The following is a 24,436-nucleotide window of genomic DNA, read 5'->3' as shown; positions in this document are numbered from 1 at the left end:
TATGGTGCAGCAGAACTAGCAACATGAGGTTTGAATTTTATTTCTGGTAACCATTAATACACAATGTGTAATTAGCTTTTAAGGTTGTGTGGTATATGTGCACTGTTGTCTTGTGTAATGGGTAACAAACTACAAGACTCAAATAATTTAACACTGTACAGCTATAAATCACAGTTATACTGCGGGTCCATAGAATATCCCTTACCTCTGACTGGGCCAAATGCTTTCCAGAGTAATATTACACATGCACGCACATTTACACACACACACACACACACACACACACACACACACACACACACATTATAAAATAAAAAAACAAAACGAAAAAAAGAAACTCGAAAATTACTAACAAACCTTCATAAAACCAAGAGGAAAAAAGAAAACTGATACCAAACTGGTACTGTGTGCTTCCGTCCTTTAATAGTGTCTGGACTTCATCAGAATATTTTACTTTACTACTAACAAAGGAAATACACTGTATTTATAAAGGTAAAAGGCAATAAATTGAAAAGCAATACAGTAACCAATACAATGCACACACACACACACACACACACACACACACACACACACACACGCACACACTTTTTTTTCAGAATCTGATGGCAAATAACTCTGAAATACCAATGCTTCCCAAGTTTTTGATACACTGACACCAGTTAGTCAGATACACTGACACCAGTTAGTCAAAGGTAACAAGACACACCTTATATTTTACCATTAAAATAAGCCATCTTTTAAATATTTAAAAATAATTAACAATTAGCTAGGAGCTAACAACATTCCTAGGGACAATGTATAAAAAAAACTGCTTAACAACTAAACTACAAACTATCAGCTTCTGGCTGAGAACATACACAGCACCCTTACTATCCTTGGTGTTTAAGTATACAGTAGAATTTTTAGAGACCTTACAGGTGATATAATACAGCTTAAACTCGGTCTCCATGGTTACAACCTGGCAAGCAAATTGCTGACTTGCTTAAATTAACAGCTTTCCCTTCCATAAGCCCCCAGGCAGGATTTTCTGTGGGGACAGTTTGAATTTTAGAGGTCAATTTCTTGGTTTCACAGTTATGTACTTGTGGGGGGGGGGGGGGCAACAAGCTATTCTCCAAATAAGGCATCATCATAAAGCTGTAGACTTTGCAACAGTACACACACATAGAACAAGTGAGCAGTGCAGACATTTGTAGAATAAGGTTTTTATTTTAAATTGTGCTTCATTTTCACACTGGCAAATACATTTGCTTTCAACTTTCTACATTTTCTTTCAGATATTAAATTTTATTGAAAAGGTACATACAAGTGCAGTTTCTGAAATTTAAACAGTAACTTACACACATCACATTTGATCCAGGACAAATACAGCTAGTTCACTTTTCAAGCATTTCCATTTTAAACAAATATGCTTTCTTAATTTATTACAGTTTTCTTCAGAGACAGAATGAATGACAGACAAAGATAGACTGAAAGAATAAGACAGACAACTAAGGTCACAGGAAAGAGCAACATATGAGACAGAAAAATAAAAAAGGCAGTGGGATAACTACATACTTAATCAGGTAATGGCTAACAGGTAAGTACATACCAAGATGATATAGATATGTGCATAGGTAATTGGAAATACCAGCAGACAAAGAGACCAGGATTAGCTAGGTACCTTCTTTTCTGCTTTACTTTTGCTCTGTGTGAAATCTCTCTATTTATCATATATCCCCCAGGGTGCATTCCTTGTCAAAAATAAAGACACAATTACATCTATTTTATAATGTGCTTGTTTGACACACAGAAACAAATGCAAGTACTGAAATGTTATGAGCAACCTAAGGTTTGTATTACTGTCTTATACATCATTTGCTATAGTGAGTGACTTTTGTTAAGAACAGTACAACATGTATTACTTTCAGATGTTTCACAGTAAGAAACACGGCAAATATCTATTTAGCTCTTGTTATTACACTAGTAACTTGGACTGCAGCCGCTTACAGCTATTATTTGCAAGAGTTAAAATTAAAAATGGACAATAAATGCTCTGAGATTATCCAGAGAGAACTGGGAAAAATTATTGCCTGCAGGTGGGAGAAGACTTAATAGGAAAGGAAAGCTGGCTGACCTTAATGCACATTTGCTGGAAGCTAGTATAAAAAAGGGAATGTTAACTGAAACCACCAACTGCCTTGAGAATATAAACAAGTTGGAAGCCTGTAATTCATTATGCTTAGCCTGCAATACATTAAAATAAAACATGACTGCAAACTCGGAGGCATGTGAAAGAATGAAACAACTGTGTGCTAGCAGAACTAGCAGATAGTAAAAGGTTAATTTGGCATAGACACATGGGATAGTAGAGGTGATTGAGCTCAAACAAATAATGGAAAGGTAAGCATACCTGGAAATATAAACTGATTAGAACAGACAGATTACTAACACTATATGGTATGAGAGTCTGGAAATCCAAGCAGAGAGAAAGGATAATTTTATCTATATAGTGACTAAAACTGCTTCACCTGATATGTAGCTCCTCCAAACTTAAGCAGTTCTAGAACCTTGGTATGTAATCCTACAGAAATGTTATAAAATTAAGTACTGCACTTGAATTACATACATTTAATTGGGCATTGTTAAAACTTGAGTACTTTACTGATAAAAAATATCACAAATATACACAGCTACATATATTCCAAAGTACTATCATATATTATATTACATGTACAAACCATGTCAGTCTACTCTTGAGGAAATATGCATCACTATTACACAAGGATGTCGGGACATGTACGCACTGTATTGGTTTCAGTACAGCTTCTTTTGAAGAGGGGATAGCACTAGGACAAGACTCGAATCCAGCACTAGGCGACATAGGCAGTCACCTAGAACCCTGTGGGTGGGTGGGGTGGGGGTATTCCAGACAGGGGGTCTTCAATATAAATATTATTAATACCTCTTTAACATTATGGTAGCGCCATCTTCTTGCACAGCAATACAGTTGTAAAAACGAAGGTGAGTGTGTGTGTGTGTGTGTGTGTGTGTGTGTGTGTGTGTGTGTGTGCGTGTGTGTATCTGTATGTAAAGTGAGAGAGTGTATCTGTATGTAAAGTGAGTGAGTGAGTGAGTAAGTGTGTGAGTGAGTGAGTGAGTGAGTGTGTGTGTGTGTGTGTGTGTGTGTGTGTGTGTGTGTGTGTGTGTGTGTGTGTGTGTGTGTGTGTGTGTGTGTGTGTGTGTGTGTTGCTGCATGAGAGGCAAGGTGCGTTTGTGTTTCTGTGTACGAGACAGCAGGCATGTGTATGTATATATAATTGAAACTAGTGGTTCCATTTGATTCTGTGTGAGAGTGAAAGTGTGTGTATACATATGTATGTATGCATGTATGTATGTATGTAGGTAGGTAATTTAAATTAGCTGTTCTGTTTGTCTGTGAGATAGTGTGTGCGTGTCACTGTATGAAAGAGAAGGTATGTTTGTGTGTGCATTGCTGTATGAAATCCTAAGTGTGTGTGTGCATAACTCTCAATTAAGTGCAAGAAATCTGGACAAAGCCTGACATAATGGGTGGACAAAAATAGGGATAGATTTTAATATGACTCTTATAAACTTAGTTGCTAGAATAATAGCATTTGTGTTAACATGCATTTTCAGAAGAATATGAAGTCTGAAACTCAAATGTATGTCATTATTTAATGTCTGCAGTCCTGGATATTCCCAGTGATTCACCAGAAAACCACAAATTTTATGAGGAACAGTCCAAAAAATATGAGGCAAAATCTGTACATTCTGGGAAAATCTGGACAATTGAGATGTATGTGTATGTGCTGCTGTATGAAAGAGAGTGGGATCATGTGTGTGTGTGTGTGTGTGTTGTTGTTGTGTAACAGTAGGGCTATTTGTGCATGCCTCTTAACCTCTAAGTGCAACAAATCTGAACAAAGCATGACATAATGGGGGAGAAAAATAGAGATTTTAAATATTGCTCTTATAAACTTAGAAAGTCACTAGAATAATAAGATTTGCATTACCATCTGTAATGGCCTCTCTTTACCCTGAGCCAGCAATCAAGATGCCTCTCTCCTCACCACTGACACAGGTGAGTGATGGTCACTAAGAACAGGAATGAACTTACACAGTTTTTTAAATGCAGCTCTGCATCAAGCACAGTTTCCCCCCAAGAGCACATATGGACCTGCTCCAGACCTGGGACTGGACTCTCTCTCTCCAGATCCCAAGCAAGACTCACTTTGCAGCACTGTGCCCCAGTTCCAAGTAGTTGACACACTCATACCGGAGTATTTGATTTTCATACACAAAAACTCCTGGGAAAGGCTGGTACAGATTCCTTCTGTTCTGACTATAAGGTAACCTCACTGCCACCAGTTAATCACTGTCAAGCTCTTACAACGGTATCCAATTATACTGAGTAAAATCAGTAACAACATAAATGGTAGAGTGTAATCAAAGCAGCCAGGCATTTTGGAGTGGCCAAGGCATCACTAAAATAAGCACAATTACTCTCAAGATTTTAAACGTATTCTCTAAAAGACCAGCCACAATGAAAGGTATAAAATATTTAATAATAAATAAAATAGAAAAGATGAGAATACTAAATATCCTATTTCCTGTCTGTCAAATGAATACCTGTTTCCTAGCTAACTTAATTAATACAGCAAGGCAAAATTAGTTGCAGAGATGCTTACTTTCACAATGCAAGGTGATGAGCTTCTAACATACTGAAATGAATTCAAATGGACTGTAATAACAGCTATATATGTTTATATATCCTCAGGCTGATAACTCAGACTTCATCACACTTCACCCTCTCTCCATTTATACTGTTAACTCTGTCTGCTTTAATTGCCTTACTTTAACCTCTTATTCTTCCTCTCTCATCCTCTTATCATTCTCTTAACTCTATTTGACTAACCTAATATACTATTTTCTCTTAATTTACTTATCTTCTTCCATGTTCCTACTACTACACCTCTTCCTTACATTATTTCCTAAACTTCCTTCTCTACTACTTCAAATTTTCCTTATGACTACTCCAATAATATATGCCATGAATAGCATAGTCACTACATGTAAAATAAGGTAACTATATTATGGTGGCAATTATTTTGGTTATATTTATGCTACCGATAAGGTGAAATTATTTATTTATTTATTTATTGCTACTGCCAAGTGAATACTTTAATTTGTACTACAACAATTTATCTTTTTGTTTAACTTTTTTGTGCAGCATTTCTCCCCGGGTCTCCGTGGAAAATGGGTTCTTTATGGCCCAGTTGGACTTTCCCGGTAAACAAATATCAAATAAATAAATAAATATCAGGTTCCAAAGAAAACAAAACAAAATAAAACAAGCTACTGTGTGAGTTCCATTGTCTCAGCGCTAGTTATAGAATGACATTACATTTGATCATCTGACTCTGGTACAATACACATTCAGGGCTTTGCTAAGATCTGTTACAATATTTGAAAATTATACAACAACCTCTACTTTTCCCTTCCAGAATTATTTGTTTAAACAAACATTTCATCAGTTATAACACTGTTGATACATTTTTAACAAAAGCATCTGCACAAGTCAGTGTGCTAGTCAAACCACACAAAATTACAAAACTATTCTCCCTGGCACAAATGTTAATACCTCACATTGTTACACCATGCATTTTCTGGAGGAGGATATGAAGTCTGAAACTCAAATTTATGTCATTATTTAGTTACTTTAATCCTCAAATGTTTCCAGTGTTTTGCCAGAAAACCATAACTTTGAGGAACAGTCAAAAATATGAGGCAAACATCTGTTCATTTTGTGAAAATTTGGACAGTTGGGAGGTATGTAGGTGTTGCTGTGTCAGAGAGACTAAGTGTGTGTGTGTGTGTGTGTGTGTGTGTGTGTGTGTGTGTGTGTGTGTGTGTGTGTGTGTGTGTGTGTGTGTGTGTGTGTGTGTGTAAGGTTGTTTTTGCATACCTCTCAACCTCTAAGAGCAAGGAATCTGGACAAAGCCTGACATAACGAGAGGGGACAAAAATAGGGACAGATTTTAAATATTGCTCTTATAAACTTAGGGAGTTGCTAGAATAATACGATTTGTGTTATACATTTTTTGAATGATATGAAGGCTGAAATTCAGTGTGTGGGGGGGGGGGCATTATTTAGTGACTGCAATCCTCAGATCTTCTCAGTGATTTCCCAGAAAACCATAAATGTTATGCAGAACAGTCCAAAACTATAAGAGAAAAATCTGTACATGCTGTGAAAATCTGGACAGTTGAGAGGTGTGTGCATGTGTGTGTGTGTGTGTGTTGCTGTGTGAGACAGAGTAGGTGTGTCTGTTGCTGTGTGACAGAATAGACGTGTGTGTATTGCTGTGTGACAGAGTATTGGTGTGCGTGTGAATCTGTGCGTGTGTTGCTGTGTGAGAGAATAGGGCTGTGTGCCAGTATCTCTAATGTGCATTCTTGCCTTTGATAATTAAGTACCTCTTATACATTGCCATCATATATGAAGGCTGTCTAAGAAATGATCAGCCTATCCTTGCACAAATCATAATAATTTCCTGTTCCTTTCATTCCTTTGAAATCTTGTGCAGTCTGTTTCTATCTGTTAACTTCTTGTAAGCTGTTTATCCTTAAAGTAAATGTAATATATACAACTGAGTTGTTAGGCCATTCTAATTGAACTGGCATTTGTATGATTAAAAAAATCCACAATTTTTAGCTAGAAAAAGTACAGTTGTATACACTTACCATAAATGTAGATGTTAGAGTGTATTCACTGTTGCAGTCATTACATTTGGGTTATCTACTTGCAGGTAGCCCTCAGTCGGCCTGATTAACAAAGTCTTGGGTCCTGCGTCGGTTGCTGTCCCTTCTTCCATGAAGTCAGGTTGTCAGGGGTATAAAACATGCAGCCGACGCCATTACACCAGTTTTTCTTGCCGCAGATGTCAGGTGCCCCCCTAATGGGAAGCAATTAAATATAAAAGCACAAAGATATACCTTCAACAAAAAAGCAAATACACCAAAAAGGCTTTTAAGCATACTAAAGGAAAGTAGAGGTACAGCAAAAAGAAGTTAGGGGGCTGGAGGGAGGGTAACCAGGACTGCAACAGTGAATACACTCAAACATCTACATTTATAGTAAGTGTACACAACTGTACTATGTTCTTCGTGTTTCATTGTTGCAGTCATTACATTTGGGTAGATTCCCAAAGCTATGGTTGGGACGAGGAATTTAGATAGCATTAGGGCCAGCTATAAGGCCCTGCAAGACTGCAGTGGTAAAGCCAGCTCTGGATTTAGAGAAAATTGGCAAATGATAATGCTTGGTGAAAGTATGTACAGAACTCCAGGTAGCATTTTCTAGGATGTCCCTGGAAGGGACGCCACTGAGAAAGGCTGTAAAGGTAGATGCACCCCTGGTGGAGTGAGATCTGATCTCCTGGGGAATAGGTTTTCCATGGTGCTTATAGCAGAAATGAATGCAATGGCTTATCAATTTAAAAGTTTGCTTTGAAATAGCCTTCCCCTCTGCCCCTGCAGCAAATGCCACCAGCAGTTGTTCAGATTTCCTTTGAGGTTTAGTCCTGTCCAAGCAGAATCTAAGTTGTCTGTGCACATCTAAGGAATGCAGTATCCGTTCCCCTTTATTCTGTGGATTGGGGAAGAAGGTTGGCAAATGAATGGAATGATTAAGAGCCACACTGGATACCACCTTGGGCATGAAGGATGGATTAGTTCTGAGGGACACCCTGTCCGCATGAAAGATGATGAAAGGCTCCACTGCCGTAAGGGCCTGTAATTCAGATACCCTTCTAGTGAAGTGATTGCTAAAAGGAAAGCTGTTTTCCAAGAAATAAATTTTAAGTCTGCAGTAGTAGCTGGCTTGAAAGTAGGTAGAGTGAGTTTCTCCAAGACAAAGTTAAGGTCCCAGGCTGGGGTTGGAGCTCTCCTGTGTGGTCTCAAATTTTTGGCCCCTCTGAGGAACTGCTTGAGCAGTGGATGAAAGAAGAGGGGTGGTTCTGTGTTATAATGAGCTGAAATGGCTGAGGTGTGGATTTTAATGGAGGAAAAAGCCCTTGTGAAGCATCTCAGTTAAGTATTGTAAAATCTGAGGTAAATTGGGTGCTGCTGTGCTCATCCCTTGAGAATGGTTCCAGGCACAGAATCTTTTCCATTTTTCAGCATAAGATTTTCTAGTACTAGGCCTCCTTGCCTCTAAAATTATATCCATCACAGGTTTGCTGAGGGATGGTAAAGGAGTAATTAGCCAGGCTGCAAAGTTCAGTGTTTGAAGCTGAGGGTGCAAAATCTGGTTCTACTGCTGAGACAGCAGGGAAGGAGTTTGAGGCAGGTTCCATGGAGATAACAGTGACTCACTGCGCAGGAGGGGGTACCAGTGTTGGTGCGGACAGTCTGGAGCAATCAAAATCATCCTTGGTTTGTCCTGTTTGATTTTTAGTAGTACTTTGGAGAGCAGAAGCAGAGGGGGGGGGGAGGCATAGAATGATAGGTTTTTCCAGCTGAAGGACAGAGCATCAACTTTCCAGGCTTGTTTGTGGGGAGTTCTTGTGCTAAATTTGTCCAATTGGTAGTTCTGGGGAGAGACAAACGGGTCTATATCTGGGCTCCCCCATTTGCTTGTCAACATGTTGAAAATCCTTGGTTCCAGTTTCCACTCATGTGGGTCCATGAGGTTTCTCCTTAGTCTGTCTGCCAGTGTATTTAATTTTCCTGGTAGGAATTGAGTTTGTAGGTGCACTTGGTAGCTCAAGGCTGTGTTCCACAATGCCATGGCTAGTCTGCAGCGGGGGTAAGAATGTGTATCCCCTGCTTGTTTATGTACCACATAACAGTGGTGTTGTCTGTCTTTACCATTAGTTGGCCTGGAAGAATGTGGTCCTTGAAGGCTGTCAGAGCATTCTGTACAGCTAACATTTCTTTTTGATTGATATGCAGGTGCATTTGACTTGGGTTCCATTTGCCCTGAATGCACTTCCCTGCCAGGTGAGCCCCCATGCATAGTCTGATGCATCTGTTGTTTGGGTTTGGGCGGCAGGTGGAGGTGTGAAAGATAGTCCCTTGTTTTGGTGGCAGACCTCTGCCCACCAAAGGAACTCTAGGCATAGGCAAGGTATGATAGGAATCATTGTTTCCAGGTCTTGAGAATGTTGACACCATAGGCTTTTTAGACACCACAGTAGTTTCCTCATATGCAGTCTTGCATATGGAATTAGAAGAATGCAGGAGGCCATGAACCCCAAAGCTTGCAGTATTCTTGCAGATAGCAGGGTTTTTGTGGCCACTTGTTTGAAGTAGGTTGTCAAATGAATTTGTTTCTCTGGCGTGAGGTAAGCCATCTGAGAAGTTGTATTCAAGCTTGCTCCCAGGAATATAATTTTGAAGCATAGGTATCTTCTGCAAGATTCCCTGATTGGGATGTGCAGGTATGCTTCTTTTAAATCTAGTGTTGCCAACCAGGCACCTTTGCCTAGCATAGGAAGTAATTGGTGAAGAGTCAGCATCTTGAATTTTGGAATCTCCAAAAAGTTGTTTAGAGTAGACAGGTCCAGGATAGGACGCCATGAATTGTCTTTTCTGGCTATCAGGAAAAGTCTCAAGTAGAAACCTTGTCCCTTTTCCTCTTCTGGTACCAGTTGAATAGCCCCCATGCTTAACAGAGAAAGTACTTGTTTTGGGGCCTCTGCCCACTGCTTTGGGGGTAGGTCTGGCCACCCGCTTGGTGTTGGCAATGTGTGAAAGTGAAATCTGTATCCCTGGGACACTATATTTAAAACCCATTTGTCCTGGGTAACGAGTTACCCATTCTTTGCATAAAGAGCAATCTTTCCCACCAAAGTGCTTGGAAATTTTAAAAGAAAGTCATTGAGACAGTTTACCATAGGGAGGCGTCTTGTTATTCCCAGATTTGGAAGAGGAGGCCAACCACTGCTTAGTTCTGTGTGTCCCCTGGGACTGAAACCTGAGGATTTTGCTGTGTCTGGGTTTGGCTTGAGAAGACCTGGAAGGGGCTGGAAAGGACCAATTCTTAGAGGGCCAGTGCCTACTAAATCTAGGAGGCTGAACTTGTAAAAAATCTTTAACAGTTTGCATAGATTTAGATTTATCTTCCATCTTTTTAAGAACTTCTTCAGCCTTGTTGCCAAACAGGCGGTCCTGATTTAAAGGAGCATCCAACAATTTAGCTTTAACATGATCAGGCAAAGATTACTCCTTAAGCCAAGCATGCCTTCTGAGCACAGACTCAGTAACAGCAGCCCTGCAAGAGACCTCTAATGAATCAAAACCACATTGCAAAGTATGTTTTCCAACTTGTTCAGCAGAATGCATTAAATCCTGTAATTCTATATTTCCACGCAGTCAGCAATCAACATCATTTTCTGTTTAAACAGTCCAATAACATGTTGCTGATACTTTAACATATGAAACTGGCAGTTTAAAGCCCTAATGGCCATGGTTGCAGAAGTGTAACCCTTCTTACCCCAGCTATCCAGCGCCCTGGAGTCTCTGTCAGAAGGGGTAGGATTTTTAGCAGTAGAAGCCTTAATGCCCTTGGGCCCCTGTGAAATAGTCTCCGGATTTGCAATAGGATTTTTAAAAAGGAACTTGTGGGACTCGGGGACCCTGTAGTATCTGTCAGGTTTTCCTGGGAGCAGGAGGCAGGGAATCAGGGGCCAAACTAGATTCCAAAAAAGCATCAACAACAATGTCTAGTACAGCAGGAATATCTAAAGGCCTATGCTGAGGTAGGAGAAGGAAATGCCTTAGCCTCTTTTTTGAATCAGAAAAATCCTGGCATTCCCAGTGGAAATGCTCCCTTAGAGTATGTAAGGTTTCCCCAAAAGAAAAATCCTCAGGAGGGGAAGCAGAGGGAATGGAGTCCTCTGCATCAGAATCTTCATAAGTAGATACGTGCAAATCCAGATCATCAGAAGAATCAGAAAAAACAGAATCCTGATCAGAAGATTCATAATCAACTTCAGTTCTAGACCTCTTAGAAGGGGGTTTGGCTACGCTTGATTAGAGTTATTAGATCTTCAGCCATTCTTATCATTTGTTTTTTAGGCATAGAGGCCTGAGCATGTGGCCTGGGCATCAGTTATTTAGGCATGGATCGAGATTTAGTCCTAAGTAAAGAAGGAGGTATCAGTTTAATATGCAAGTCCGTAGGCCTAAATACACCCTCAGAAGCCGGTGCCTGCACAGGGGCTCCAGACACATCCAAGGTAGAGACATCCGCAGGTTCCATAGTTGAAGCATCTTGTGGCATACCAGACTCCGAATGGGTCTCAGTAGAGGCCTGCGAACCAGAAGTAGTGGGTATCAAGGGCTGCGAAAGCACCTCACTGAGTAACAGCGAGCAGCTGAATGGCTTAGGAGAAGCATCGTTGGCAGTTTCGGACCTCGGTGGCATGTCTCTGTCTTTACCTTTGCGTTTTTTTGGAATCCCGGTAGTTGGACGGCTAGCCGATGACATTTCTGGATAATTAAATCGAGAGCCAAAATATTTAGAGGCAAAAATATACAGATGACGGATAGTGCGCTGATTAAATAAAGCACAAAACTGACAGAAAGGTACGTCGTGGACAGGGCCTAGGCAAGGAATACAGTAAGAATGAAAATCTTTATGAGGTATTTGCTTTCCACAAGTAATGCAATTATTAACTTTTACCAACATTGGTAAGGAGCAAGAAAAAGTTTCCCCAATGGGGCACTTAGCTTTAGTTGAAGACTTTGGTTCTGAAACTCGAAAACAAAAATTTCAAGAGTCGGCCGACCGGCACTTGCGAACTGCTTCTGCTTTGGGCACTGCACGGCAAGAAAGACTGATGTAATGGCGTCGGCTGCATGTTTTATACCCCTGACAACCTGATGTCATGGAAAAAGGGACAGCAACCGACGCAGGACCCAAGACTTTGTTAATCAGGCCGAATGAGGCTACCTGCAAGCAGATAACCCAAATGTAATGGCTGCAACAGTGAAATACGAAGAACATCTGAGTACCAACTGTTACTTTCTGGTACTGTATAAAGCATTCTAATCCAAAATTAATAGCAACTAGGTCTGTGATAGATATAGATATACAAATAGATAGATAGATAGATAGATAGATAGATAGATAGATAGATAGATAGATAGATAGATAGATATAGAGAGATCGAGAGAGCCCTGACCACAGGTGCCACAGAGTTAATTAGCAAATCCAACCTTTAAGAGTCAGCTGTGGGACAAGTTGGTTTGCCTAAACAGCTTAGATTCCAGCAGCTTCCAAACAATATCACCTGCCTCACTACAAACCCTAGAGGCAAGACTTCATTTTCCATTTCGAAATAGGGGTAAAATGAAGGGTGTCCTTCATGAGTATCCTCTCCCACTATTCTAGGTATGCTCTATCTTACATGGCTTAAGGTTTTATCCTTTCACTGGGCCCCTTTAAAACTTAATTAAACTACCTGAACATCACACAGATTAAGATTTCCCTCATCCTCCAGCCTCTGAGAAGTACTGTGTCTTACGTCTTCCCCAGATGCAGCAGCTTCAAAGACTGCCACATACCACTCTTCTCTAGGAAAAGGGAACCCACTTCAATATTCTAAGGAGTGTTCCTCATTCCTCCCTCTTTTCCTGAAGCCTCATTTGTGGTTCTTTCCTATTTTCACTTCTTCTCAACACATCCTAAAGAGCTTCTTTCAATATATTCCTAAATTGCACCCCACATTTTCTCCATGGCTGTTCCTTGCTTTCTTCTTTTACCTAATACTATGGGCTTGACGCTATCATGAGGTAAAGATGGAGAGCAAGGAACGACCATGTGGGGCTTCAAGTCAGGATGATACTGAAAGAAGCCTCACATTTTCTTCATGGTTGTTCCATGCTCTCCACCTTTACCTCATTCTATGGGCTTGAACCTATTGTCAGCTCATGGGAACATGTATTTTTGTTTGGGCTACTGCCTGCTCTTCTCCTGCTGGGCATCCCTTTGGTAAATGGAGCCAACCTTCTCTTTTAAGAAACAATGCCCACACTTTGGTGTGGGCCTTCTACAGTAATTCTAAGACTTAACATTATATTTTCTCTCTTGTCTCTAGACTGGCTTGGGCATCATTATCCTGCGGAGTCTGCACTACAATATTTTTTGTTGTCCTCTTCTCACTGCTGTCAAAGATATTTGAAGTCCTTCCCAATAATTACATCATGATTAAGAAAAGGCACCAAGGTTACTGGTTGTAGGAATTTACCAACATCTGTTTCTCCACCTGGGCAGCTGAACTGCATCTTTTACTGCCAATATGTGCATAAAGCTTCTACTGTCTTTGGTAATTAGGTTTTCCTTTTACAAAAAAAAAATCCATAGTAGTATCCCTCAAAGCCTTAGAAAACACAGTATGTAACCTATACTGGATTAAAACAAACCAAGAAGAAACTTTGCATTGTTTTGGGTGTGAAGTTCACTCCTTAAATTATGTTATGCACCTAGCTGACTAACAAAAATTGAACTATAAAATATGTACTAAAAATAATAAAATAGAAAATAGAAGATAGCCCACAGTTGAGTTAAAAATGGAATCTCCTTTATTGAAAAACACAAACAAGTCATCCCAGTTGAGTATAATGAAAAGCATCAAAAACATTCATTACTCATATAATCAGGTTATATGGAGCAACGTAGTGGTTACAGAGCGTGGTTCTGTTAAGAGCAATAAAAGTATTAAACTCATTCCTTTAACCAAGTCCCCCATCTCCTTTTGCACCACAGTGTAAACTGAGACTGTGCTACCTTAGAACTGAAACTAAAAAGCTAGAGACAAGGCTAACCTACTAATCCAATCTTTAATTAAGAAAGTAACTCATTAACAAAATGACGGACTAATTAACTAACAAAAAGATCTACCACTAGACATTTATCAGAATAAATATTAATATTTATAAACTGAAACACTTAACAAGGATTGCTTTTGAACCAAATAAATACTTTTGTCATGTTTGTGTGTAAAAACATTTTATAATATTAATGAACATGTGTATAAAATGAACACTTAAGTAGGCTGAAAACCATAGCTATAATTGATAAGATGAAAATACAGTGAAAAATGTTAAAAACAAAATATTAAGGCCCTGGGGTTCTGTTCAAGTGTGGCATCTAACTAAGAAAGCACTTTGTCTGAATGAGTATGCTCAAGAGTATCAGAAAACTACACCAATGTCGATTATTTTCACTGTAAAATATTTACAATGTTTGATCTCTGTTTATAACAATATTAGCATCTATAATATTAGCATGTAATGTCAGCATTAATCAGACCCATATCAGAGTTTTAATAGTTTTTAAACAGTTTTCGGAGTTCTCATATGCTTTTTATGAAGCAATAATAATTAAGCCCCGGTTTTCTAAAGGAGTTCAGTTTCAGCTGCCACAGTAGCTCATGTTTTTTTAAACGATTAGGGATGTTTCCTTCCTGTTCCAAAAGATCTACATGATCTATAATTTGAAATTTAAAGCCATTGTGTCTTTTGTGAATCAATAACTGTTTCATTGCAATAATTATGCGTAAGTACAGTATATAATGATCCAACATCTATTGTTAATAAGATGGTATCAGCATCAATTGCAACATTTTTTATTTTCCTTAAAAAATCATTGGAATCGTTTGTGTGTGAAATCTTCTCAGCCAGAGGCTGTAACAACCCCCCCCCCCCCCCACACACACACACACACACACACTTGCAACCACTGGTCTGCAGGCCTTCCTTTTACAAACACATTGAGCTTTTACCAGGGTCATACTACCAGAGTCGTTCTTCCCCCCCCCCATTATGTACTTCATTAATTTTGCAGTGGCCCAACAGAAGGCTGATATTCCAGGCAGGTTGCTGCTTGGTCACACTCAATGGCTTCTTTACCCCACCCTCCTTCCTGGTGATCTGAAAGAGCATTGCAGTGACTGTTTGCACATCAGTAAATACTTTAAATGGGAATGTGCCCTCCCTTTCTTTGGTACAGAGAGCAATGTCTACTTCCCTTTATTCACTGACATATCAACAAAGCTATTAGATGCTGCTTTACATGTACTTTCTTAATATAAAAGTCTCTCAACTAATGTTACAAAGCTTTTGACATTCTGTGGGTCTGCCCTAGACACCCACTTCTTTATTACCACCAATGAAGATCTATTGAAATTATCAATATCTCCTTCACAGTACCTCTACTATAGGATCATAGGAAATTACTAGGCTATTGGCCTGGAGGCCCTTACAAGCCTAGCCAAGAATTTAGCCAGTGTTCCTACAAGTCAGCACCTGATGCCCCTGTCCAGCAGGGACACAGCTGGAATCCCAGGGGTGTATTTTCTGTTCCCCATCCAGTTATCCATATTGCACTTAAAATGAGTTGATGATGTACTCTGCTTGACATGGAGAACGAGTCTATTCCACGGAAGGGGGAGTCTTTTGGACAAAAACCTGTCCTGCCAACAAGTCCTATTGATGTCAGAGACCAGGCCGAGGTTGCACGTGCAGGTTACTCGAGTGCAGCATGACTTGCGGATATGCAGCAGTTCCATCAAGGCAGTCTGAGATTGCTTTGTATGCCACACATAGGTCACTTCTGAGGCATCTGTTTGAGACTGAGTAGAGTGACAGGGCCTTTAGCCTATCTGTGTATGGTAGTTATTTGAGGCCCTGGATTCTCCTGGTGAGGAACCTCTGTGGTCTCACCAGCTGCTGCATGTGCTTTGTGAAGTATATGCCGAAAGGGGCATTGTACTCAATAATGGGTCCTATAAGGGAAGAATATAGGGATGTTATTACCTCCTTGTCCCATGATGAGATACCCTTACTAATGATGTGGGTCATGTAGTAAGCTTTCTGTACAACAGAGGTAATATTGTGGTCAAACGTCAGTTTGCTATCAACCTGGGTGCCCAAGTCCCTCACAACTGATTGCATGCTTAGGACCTTGTTATTAATCTAATAATCTGTGGGGACGTTACTCTCTCCAAAGAGGATGATGATCCATTTTGGCATTCAGTTTGAGGTCAGGTTTCTGGCACGAGTCATTTGTTTGGACAAGACCCTCATGGACGGTGTCCACATCATTAGGGGAACTGATGACAGTGGCCAGCTTGCAGTCATCTGCAATCTTGGTCATCCATAGCTCACTGGTTTTGTTCTGCACCTCATAAAAGTATATCCCAAACAACAGAGGCCCCAATATCAATCCCTGGGGTGCACCGCTTGTTACAGGTCTACTGTTTGAGGTGGCTTCCCCTATTTTGACTAGGTGGGTTCTATCAATGAGCCAGTTTGCTACCCATTTGGTAACATATGAATTGATGCCTAGTTGTGAGAGTTTATTTATTATACCCCAGTGAGTAATAGTAAGTAAGGCTTTGCCATGTCAAGGTAAGCTTTGCCAGGTCAAGGTAAGTGGTGTGCACTGTCTTCCCCTTGTCCATGGCTTTGGTAATTGTCTCAAAGAAGTCGACCAAATTTAAGACATCACCTCCTCCTGATGAAACATAACTGTGTGGACTAGAGTGTTTGGAGATTGCCAATGTCTTTGTTAATGAGTTCCATGATAATCCACTCCATGGCCTTGCAGATCAGGATAGGCAGGCTGATGGGTCTATAATTTCGTGTATTGGTGGATGCTCCACTTTGTGCAAAGGGATGACAGTGGCTGTCCTCCACTCAGCTGGGATGAAGCTGGTATTCACGCTTTGGTTGAATAGGGTGCCTAATGGTGTTGCAAGTTACTGCCTGAGTTCATGTAGGATGCAGCCTGGGATATTATCGGGTTCCAGGGAGGCTGTATTTTTTGCCTTTGAGAGGGCAATGATGACTTGCTCCCTAGAGATAAGGGGAGGGGGCAGGTGCTGGCGATGTCCTGATTTACAGATTGATGAAGGTTTCACTGAACCTGTCTGCCAGCAGGTTGACTATATCTACGGTGTTTGTGTATGTGATGTGCTGACCACCAGTTCTGAGCAGATCTGAGTGTTTCCTTTGAGACTGCAGACATATGTGAAGAAGACATTATGATTATCTTTAGTAAATGTGGCTAGTTTGGACTCGAAGTTTGCTTTGGAGGATTTCACTAGTGCTCTTATTTGCTTGTTCAGGCAAAGGAGAGATTGCTTCTAATCAGGCACCTGCTCCTTCTTGGTTCTGGACAGCAATTTTTTTTTCTTTTATTATGGAGTTTATTTATTGCAGATGTGCACCAGACAGGTTTACTCTTCCTTGAGGAGGAGGAATTTGTCCTATCAGGTATTCCTGATTCTATGCAGCTATTTAAATGCTCTTATAGTACTTTGGTGTAGGTTTCGACATATGTGCCAGTTCCTATCAAGGGAGGTGGCTTTGAAGCTGTTTCTACCCCCCCTCAGGAATCAACTTTGGAGACGTTTTTAAGTCTAACCTTAGCTGGGGATGGCGACTTCAAAAGTGACCACTTTGTGGAAGGATCTTACCAGGTTTGGATGACACTGTAGGGATGCTACAGTGGTTACTCATTTTGGTTAATACCACGTCCAAGATATTTTCACCTCTTGTAGGCATGTCGACCAGCTGGTCCAAGACATTTGCATTGTCTATGTACCTCTCTATGGTAAACCCAAAACTTAACAATATAATTCAATTCAGATGACTGTGCTCTGGCTGTCTTTTCTCTAAAAGATCTCCATGCATGGAACCTGAGAGTCCAAGAATATGAGGTGACCACTGCCCCGCAAGATTTTCTTTGCCTTTTCAAGGATGCTACAGCTTGAGCTGGAAATATCATTGTAAGCATTTAGACAATTTTCAATGAGGTGCATTGCTAGAATCCTTGACCAGCTACTATGGCCTCAGTCTTCTTCAATAGCACTCCTCTAAAAAGATGACCACGTTGGCTTACAAATCCTATGCACTAATGAATAACTTCAATGACAGTATAGATCTTGGCTGTGCTATGGACTTGTCTACCACCCCCATCCCTCTGACAAAAGTAGCAATTGTCTGGAGACAGAAATACTGCTGACTGATACACTGATGACTCAATATTCCTGCAAGGCAAAGATTCTTTCACAGCAGGATTGAAAGGCTAATTCAAGGCAAGCAGCAGGTAACAAACTGGAGATGGCTGCTGCATCCATGACATGTGATGTTGTGGGTCAACAAGTACACCAGGTTTCTTTCAACGTAGTTTAATACAATTTTTGTAGGTGATCTAAACTATCCAACTATAGACTGGGAAAACTACACCACCAGTGACGCACAAGTACATAATTCCTGGACTTTGTCAATACAAATGCCATGAAACAATTAGTCAGAGTACCCACTAGGGGGAATAACATACCTCTCAACTGTCCAGATTTTGCATTATATTTTTGGTCTGTTTCTCATAAAATTTGTAGTTTTCTGGCAAATCACTATTGATTAAAGTCACTAAATAATGTCATACATCTGAGTTTCAGACAATATCCTTCAGAAATGCATGATAACATAAAACCTGTTATTCTAGCAACTTTCTAAGTTTATAAGAACAATATTTAAAAACTGTCCCTATTTTAGGTCCTTTGTCCCCACCCCCCACCCCAATTATTTAAGTTATGTCCACATTTCTATTGCTATGAGGTTGAGGTGTATGGGGAATAACATCTTGGATCCTGTCCTTACTAATATGGGAGCATTGTGCAATATCCCTTGTGCACCTTCATCACTTGTTAGGTCTGACCATAATGCTGTCTCCTTCAAAATAAAACTGAAACCAGAGATGCCTTCCACCCAAGATAACTTTAGAAATCTCTTTAAGACAAACTTCCTACATCTAAGTGATTCATTGGCAAGCTTCAAGTCCCAACCAAACTCAGTTAACTCCACTGCAGAGATGCAGCTGTACCTCATAGGAACAAGTGCTAGGAAACACTAGAAACAAACCTATAATATCAACAAGCTTTATAATAACAGGAAAATATTTTTTAACCAACAGCAAGAATAATTCCCAGAATGATACAGCCCTTGTCACCAAAATGAACAAACAACTCAGGGTATTAATAAAATCCACCACAGCCAAGTATGTGGCTAAAATAGCTACTCAAAGCCAAAGACAATCACAAGGTATTTTCAGTTATGTTTGTAATCTCATAAGCACGATGCAGCAACAATGTTACATACAAAGAGGATGAAGATAGAGTAAACCTACTGGCTAATAAATTTAGCTCTAACTTTAACCATCATACCTCAACTTGACCAAAGATTTTGAAACAATTCTCCACTCACACATAGCAGAAAAGCTAAATAAACTGGGAATAAATTCCTTTGTCAACACTGGATTGCCAAGTGGCTCATAGATATGATGCAGATAATCAAATTAGGGGAAGTTACATCCAGAAAGAGACCAGTCACTAGTGGAGTCCTCCCAGGGCTCTGTACTGGGACCTCTTCTGCTTGGCATCTACTTTTCTGAAGTAAAACACAATACTGGCTGACTAAGTTTGCAGAAGACTGCAAGTTAGGAGCAGTCATTGAATCTCCAAATAACATAGCCATCCTATAGGAATGTGTCTCTCTAATAAATAACTGGTGTCAAAATCATGGCCTGCAACTCAAGGACAAAAAATTCATTATTGTATCCTTTGGGAAGTCATCTACCCCAAGGAACAACCACACTGACAATACAAAACTAAGAGTTGACCCAGATGTTTGGGATTTAGGAACTTATGTGGACAGTGAATTAACTTTTGGCCGGCATGTGTTTATTGTAACAAAGTCCTTCTATACTGCACAACTTATAAATAAAGGAATTATGTCTAGATCTACGAATGTCATTGTTCCCCTTTAATCAGGCCTCATTAGGCATTGTTCCCCTTTAATCAGGCCTCATTAGGCAAATAATTCAATATAATGCTTCTTTTGGCATGTATTTGTCCAGTCACATTCACCAACTGGAACACCCACAGAGATAACCTTACTAAAAGGATACAAGGCCTAAGCAACATGTCCTACATGAACTGACTCAAAGCCCTGTCACTGCACTCAGTATCCTACAGACTGAGAGGTGAGCTGTGTCTGGTATAGAAGGCATCCCCTGATCCATTACAATGGATTTACTGTAAATTATCAAGTCAATTGACATCAGAAATATGCAGTCTAAAATCTAAACCTCTTCTGCAACATCAACAGAATGGTTTGGAAGAACAGGTTTATTTCACAGAGCATACTGCTGCTATGGAACAGACTCCCCACCTACATAAAACAAAGTTCATAGTTGTCCATTTTCAACCGCAACTTAGATCTATAGATGGGAAACAAAAGAAAAATACCTCAGGACTGCCCCCTGTACTACTAATACAACTCCTAGATGCATTATTCGGTGAATGGGTCCACTCAAACTATCTGTGGCATGATCCTAGTTATTTTCATTAGGGGTGATATATAATTATCGACCATGGGGTGGGTAAGGCCAATCGATAACCAAATCGGATAGGTTATTTCAAACACAAAAAGGGAAATGGATTAGGCTTAAAATGGCCCACAAGGGCACCTAGCATAGTACTTACATATGGACCTATGAACAGCTGATGGCCTTCATCCTTCATGCTAACTACCATAATAAAAAAGAGATAGAAAATATTGCCCATCAACACACATTAACACGCAAACATACACTTACAATGAAATAAGTTTAGCTATGACCACCAAAGAATAAGTAGACCTAAAGACTCACTGATCTGCTCATTAAGAGGAAACAAGGATTTAAATATACATTATAGGTTTAAGCTACTGGTATTGTATCACGATCATCATCAACATCCTCAAACCCCCTTTTTCCAGTTTTCTACACAGGGTTTGGGTGTAGTATCAACTGTCTCCATCTTTCTTGATTCAGTACCACTGTCCTACCTTCCTTAATGATCATGCCTGATTGCCACAGGTCTTCTCTCACACAATCCATCCATCTCTTTAATGGATACCATTATTTCCTCTTGCATTTTCCTGTCTGTTTGAAATCATCTTCACCAGATTGTCTTCTGCTTTTCTGCATGTGCCCAAACTGCAGTAATCTAATCTCTTTGACCACTGCAGCTGGAGATACTTTGGCTTCTGCTCTAACATTCTCATTTCTTCATCTGTTCCACAGTGTTCATTCTACCACCCATCTCAGGCACTTCCTCTCCATCATCTCTATCTTCCTCAACTGCTCTCTGCCTTAACTGCCCAGTTGTGTACCATACAGTTGCACATGTCACACCACTCTTTCATACACCTTACTTTTCAGCTTCTTTGACATTTTTCTGAAATACATTATCCTTGACAGACTGTGTCAGTTGGCTGCAACCCTTCTGATTATTGCTTTGACCTCCTCATCCATACATCTTTTATCCTCAACCACCTCTCCCAGATGCTTCAAGCTGTTAACCTATTCAATTATTTTTCCTTCCAACTCAACTCTCAGCTTCTTCTGATTTCCCCCATTTGGTACCAAACTGTCTTATCTGTACCCAGTTTCATCCCATGTACCTTCAGTTTTGCATTCCATTTCCCCTACCCTTTCAGCTGAAGTTCTTGGTCAGCCTGTCTGCAATGCCACATCATCTACATACAGCAAATGTGCTGATCTGTCCCTTCTAAACTGTTTGCAAATGTAGTCCATCACCAGTTTGAACTGTAGTGGGCTCAGAGCTGAATCCTTATGCACACCAACTCCCACTGAGAATCCCTCTGTGAGACCAAAAACTATTTGTACTTAAGTGACTGGGTCCATGCACATTGCCTGCACTAATTCTAAAAATGTTTCTAAGACTTTGAGCCATTGCAGGATGCTTTCTTGGCACCTTATCATATTCTTTCTCCAAGTCTAGGAATGCCTAACTGGACTCTCTCCTCATTTCTACCTTCTGCTCAACTATATGTCTCAATCCAAACCCTGAGTGGGTTGTGATGCATCCTGATATGTATCTGAACTACAAACAACACAAAAATAAAATTTCTCCTACCTACCCTACTGAGGAGGTCAAAGCAGGAATCAGTATGGTAAAATAAACTTTAAACCTCAGACATATCCTGCTTTTTAAATATATGAAAAGGACCAGGTACCACAATAGTTAAGAGTACTCTTTGTGGTAAAAATGCACTACTTATTTTGCAAGACACACTTATCTGCAATACATCCATAGTGCAAGCCCTCACATTAGCTCTATGCAAGTCTTATATGAAGTTCATGATCTGGACATAATGCAATACTTCAGGTCAATTGACACAGCTATAAGAGTAGTACTGATAAAGAATCACATTATTTAATGAATTACAGGATATACTTCAAAACACTACCGAGTAATCAAAAGTGGTAATTAATCTTAATTGCACACAGCTATCTTAGGCATGTGATTTGCAGCAGCCAATACCAATGACAAGATATTAGAATTTACAACATGTCTACCCCGCTTAAATAATCACTTAATGCTTTATGACTAGATGCCATAAATAGGATAAAACTACTCTGTGACAAAAGAAAAATAAGGAGACAGAGAAGGAAAAGGAAATGAAGAGCAAGATATATATATATATATATATATATATATATATATATATATATATATTAGAGGTGCCATACACTAGATCGAATTTTCACTAATTCGAAATAGTGCATGGAATGCTCACTGCAGCTAAAGTGCACTTAATCGAAAGTGCACTTACGCGAACTTCAGTACAACGAACGGGTGTTGTACTGAACTTCTGTGCAGTACCCACGGTCCTTAGGGTTAGGGCACAGGTCATAGTAAGGGGATAGCCCGTAGGGCTATCCCCTTACCATGACCCGTGCCCTAACCCTAAGGTCTGTGATGACTGCAGTACAGTGAAGGACATAGCAATGTCCTCCACTATGGTGCGATAGTCACGAACCTTAGGGTTAGGGCATCGGTTAGGGTAAGGGGATAGCTTTACTAACTATCCCCTTACCCTAACCTGTGCCCTAAACCTGAAGGTCCGTGACTACTGCACCATAGTGGAGGACATAGCTTGTTTTTTATATCCTCCACTGTGCTGAGGTGTTTTTGGTGAAGTGCACTTATGCAAAAGTTCACTTTTGTTAAAGTGAACTTTCGCAGAAGTGAGGCTTCCTATTACAAGTTCGAAGTAGTGAACTTTCGTTCTTGTAATAGGAATCCATATATATATATATATATATATATATATATATATATATATATATATATAAAATAGAGAGAGAAAGGAAGTCTGCTGTCTGGGTAAGAAAACTCACTCCGGTTTAGTATCATATCTAAATCTTCAGCACTTAAGGAGGTTTCAGCATCTAACATTGTCCCCCACCCAATATCTGTCAAATCCTGTCTCCAACCAAACAACATCTCTCAGCATCTTTCTCCACCTAACATCTGGCTAACAGTCATCCCCTGGAAAACATTCTAACATAGTTATACAAACTGAATCAGGTATTGAAAATAAATGTTACTGAAAATGTAATCCAACCAAAAGTTAACTGACTGTCCTGGATATAAACTTCATATTTATATACTCTGCTTACACTTATCCCTCTAAGGAAGATAAAAGTCATCCCCTTTCTAGTTAATTTTTTCTAATTTTTAAAACAATAGAAGTGACAAAAATTCATCCTCTTATATAAATTTGGTTTCAGTACAATGACACAAATATTTCAAACAGTATAAATGTTTCATCAGACAGAAGTCTGCAGCTAAAATCTACCATTTTATAAGCTGACAGAAAGATGTTAACAGTGCATCACTATTTAATAATGGCAACTACAAGCAGGTACTTTTGATATCTCGAGGGAAGATATATTAGTACATCAAAAATTTAAGCTTTCCTCCCGCCCCGTATCAGGAGCATTACACATCAAATCAACAGACCATAATTATTCAATGGAGTTTGGTGACTTTGCACCTCTAAAGGAAAAATTCAGGCAAATGGACCAGGCATTGCTGACATATATACAACTTAAACAAAATCTGGACAAAAGCATTAGTCATCAATCCTAGGAAGACTTGGGGGGAGTGCGCTTGAGAGTAGCTAAAAGATGCTGAAGGGTTTTGGAGCCAGGCTGCTGCTGTTTTCCCTTTGGAGTTTGGGGCACAGCAGATCAGGTCCATTTGTATGTGTAATGGTGGGGGGAGGTGAAGAAAGACTTTGGAAGAGCAAACAAATCATTGGCAGGATATGACCCATACAATGAAGGCTACTGCATCAGTGATTTATAATAAACACTGTCTACTTCACGGGCACATCAAAACCATAGTATACCTAGGAATGAAGTTTGTATCCCACAAAAAAAGACACTGTCCTAAGACTGAGTTATGATGCTTTTTGATTTTTATGATAAAAGTATATTACACACAAATTATGCCTTTCCTACCTCCATGACTACCTGAGTGTAAAGGCTCAATTCCTCACC

General features: G+C 39.8%; 1 protein-coding gene across 3 annotated transcripts in view; it reads right to left on the bottom strand.

Annotated features, from left to right (window-relative positions):
- GULP1 (GULP PTB domain containing engulfment adaptor 1) overlaps window positions 1-24,436 on the bottom strand; it is a 4,195,041-nt gene that overhangs the window by 857,771 nt on the left and 3,312,834 nt on the right. The window lies entirely within an intron of this gene.

This window comes from Protopterus annectens, chromosome 6.part0, assembly GCF_019279795.1.
Source record: "Protopterus annectens isolate FY-2018-M chromosome 6.part0, PAN1.0, whole genome shotgun sequence".
Lineage (NCBI taxonomy): Eukaryota > Metazoa > Chordata > Ceratodontiformes > Protopteridae > Protopterus > Protopterus annectens.
This window is presented reverse-complemented; position numbering and strand designations above follow the sequence as displayed.